Here is a 3,310-nt window from a genome sequence, read left to right as displayed (position 1 = left end):
ATTCTCTTTTATTTCTAATTTAAGCTTTCTTCTTTTCACTCTGGCTCCCTCCGTCCTTTAGCGTCCCCCTTTGTCTCTTTTTTTTCTTTCACATTTTTCACTTTTTTTTTTTAACACAATGTATTGTTAAAAAGAAGTTTAAAGAACAATTTTTAAAAAGTTAAAAGAAATGACCCTTTTATGCTTTCTTCTCATTCTTAATCCATAGAAATATATCAGTGGTCGTAGTACCTATAAAGTGTCGATAAACTTGTGATCCGCTTTCACACTCAGTGTTCTTTCGTGAACACTTTTCCTTTCCTTTAACATGATTCTCTTATTGTATTAATAATTATGTCATATCTATTGCATTCACACGCCTCTTACCTTTTCTTGTCCCCTTCCTTTTTACATGCTCGAAACTCTCTGCTGCATGTTCCATTTGCCCTGCTGGCAGGTGGTGGAAAATTCTAGTGTAACTTTGCTCTAGCTGTGTTTGAAAGCTGATTTTAACTACCCCTGAATGAAGTACACCTATTTCTATTCACAAGCTATTGGGGGGCATTTTGAAAAGTATCCGTGGTATGTAATGTGGCAAACATAAAACCATGACAATCTTCACCTTAAACACTTTGGCTGCTCACCGACAGTTCCTATTTTTTGCCCACAAAATGATACAAGGCAGAGGCTGATAAGGGCTATGGTTCATATCGTCTGGTCAGATATAGAAAATGTGGGCTGTGTATGTGTTATGTCAGTTATTTTAAAAGCTTTTGCCATTTCTCAAACTTTCCCTCTGCTTTGAGGATGCTCGTGACATAATTCAACTCTAGTTTTTCTTAATCTGTGGAAATGCTTCTGGTTTCAATTCTTGAATAATTTTCTTCGTTAAATGAAACTGTATATTTATTTGTATGACTTGCCTGGAAACAGAAGGCCAAACAAGAATAAACTGGACCTTGTGATAAGCATTTTATCTCCTCCTCTCATCATGAACCAGTATTTCCTGTGTTTCTGTGTGCCATGCAATGCTATCTAATAATGCTCTCACGTTTCGCCTGATATTGTGAGTAAACCCAAGACACAAGTTGTTCTATTCTTATGGCAATGAAATATAAGTCAACAAAATGAGCAGTGACATTGTAGTTGAAGCTCTGCAATCTCTAATCCATGAAGACAGGTTTCTAGAGGGGAAAAATGGCCAACTCATACACCAGGCATATAATTTATTTCTTATTGTATTTTGTTTTATTTCCCAGGACTAACCCTCAACCCTGTAATAAACACATTATGTAATTTCCCACAACCCCTACCCTCAAGTGAAAAGTAGATACAGTAATATAAAGAACCAGAAACACAAGTTGCATTGAAAAAGTTTCCCATCGCCCCATTTAACTGTTCCAAAACGAAAGCATTAGAAAATAAGAGTGTGATACTATTTGATTTTTCTTTCTTTTTTTATGAGATGGAGTCTTGCTTTGTCGCCTAGGCTGGGGTGCAATGGCATGATCTCAGCTCACTGCAACCTCTGCCTCCTTGATTCAAAGGATTCTCTAGCCTCAGCCTCCTGAGTAGCTGAGATTCCAGGCGTGTATCACCACACCTGGCTAATTTTTGTATTTTTAGCAGAGACACAGTTTTGCCATGTTACTAATTTTTGTATTTTTAGTAGAGACAGGGTTTCATCATGTTACTCCTGAGCTCAAAGTGATCTGCCCACCTTCACCTCCCAAAGTGCTGGGATTACAGTTGTGAGCCACCACGCCCTGCCTACTTGATTTTTCAAAGTAAAATCATCACTTTCATATAAGCGTGAAATGAACACAGTAAGGATTTTATTTAACTCAATAGAGGAGGGAAACAGTAAGATGTTAAAACCAGTTCAAAAAGAATTTAAATAGATATATATGTAGGCAACCAGTAATGCCAACATGAATTTACTAATAGACACAGGATGAATTAATGTACAACAGGGAAATGAAATGCAATTTGGATCATTTTATCTATAAGGTAGGAATCAGCTACATTTCTGCCGATCAAAGTTCACTTGCTTTGCTACCAGCAAGAATCATTTGCACTAATATCTTAACTTCCACCTCTGAAGACTTTTAAAATGGCCTAGTCCATAGAAAGGCAAGGAAATGTTCAAAGTCCTATAAAGTCAGTGCCCAGAGGGTTAGCTAGACCTACACTGTTCAATACTATAGCCACTAGTTACATATGGCCATTTAAAGTTAAATTAATTAGGCCGGGCACGGTGGCTCACACCTGTAATCCTGATACTTTGGAAGGTTGAGGTAGGCGGATCACCTGAGCTCAGGAGTTCCAGACCAGCCTGGCCAACATAGTGAAACCCTGTCTCTACTAAAAAAAAAAAGAAAAAAGAAAAATTAGCCGGGTGTGGTGGCATGTGCCTGTAATCCCAGCTACTCAGGAGGCTGAGGCAGGAGAATCATTGAACCTGAGAGGCGGAGGTCTCAGTGAGCTGAGATCATGCCATTGTACTCCAGCCTGGGTGACAGAGTAAGACTGTCTCAAAAAAAAGTAAATAAAGTAAAATAAAATAAAGTTAAATTAATTAAAATCAAATAAAATGAAAACATTAGGCTCTGCAGATGCTGCCGCAACTGGGCACCTCATCCTGCCAGCCATGGTCAACCCCACTGTGTTCTTCGACATCACCGTCCAAGGTGAGCCCTTGAGCCGTGTCTCCTTTGAGCTGCTTGCAGACAAGTTTCCAAAGACAGAAGAAAACTTTCGTCTTCTGAGCACTAGAGAGAAAGGATTTGGTTATAGAAGCTCCCGCTGTCACAGAATTATTCCAGGGTTTATGTGTCGGGGTGGTGACTTCACATGCCATAATAGCACTGGTGGCAAGTCCATCTACCGGGAGAAATTTGATGACGAGAACTTCATCCTGAAGCGGATAGGTCCTGGCATCTTGTCCAGGGCAAATGCTGGACCCAATACAAATGGTTCCCAGTTTTTCACCTGCACTGCCGTGACTGAGTGGTTTGGCGAGGTGAAAGAAGGCGTGATTATTGTAGAGGCCGTGGAGCGCTTTGGGTCCAGGAAAGGGAAGACCAGTAAGAAGATCGCTGTTGCTGACTGTGGGCAACGCTAATATGTTTGATTTGTGTTTATCTTAACCAGCAGACCATTCCTTCTGGAGCTCCAGATGGCATCCCTCCACCCCATTTGCTTGCAGTATCCTAGAATCTTCGTACTTTCACTGCACTTCCCTTTAGGTTCCATGTTTTCCTTATTCCCTTCCATGCCTAGCTGGATTGCAGAGTTAAGTTTATAATTATGAAATAAAAACTAAATAACA

At 39.9% G+C, this 3,310-nt stretch overlaps 1 pseudogene; it reads left to right on the top strand.

Moving 5' to 3' along the window:
- Positions 1-2,629: 2,629 nt before the first annotated feature.
- On the top strand, positions 2,630-3,103 carry LOC144336190 (peptidyl-prolyl cis-trans isomerase A pseudogene; annotated as a pseudogene).
- The last annotated feature ends 207 nt before the right edge of the window (positions 3,104-3,310 follow it).

This window comes from Macaca mulatta, chromosome 17, assembly GCF_049350105.2.
Source record: "Macaca mulatta isolate MMU2019108-1 chromosome 17, T2T-MMU8v2.0, whole genome shotgun sequence".
Classification (NCBI taxonomy): Eukaryota; Metazoa; Chordata; class Mammalia; order Primates; family Cercopithecidae; genus Macaca; species Macaca mulatta.
The sequence above is the reverse complement of the archived record's forward strand: the minus strand, read 5'-3'. Positions and strand labels throughout refer to the sequence as shown.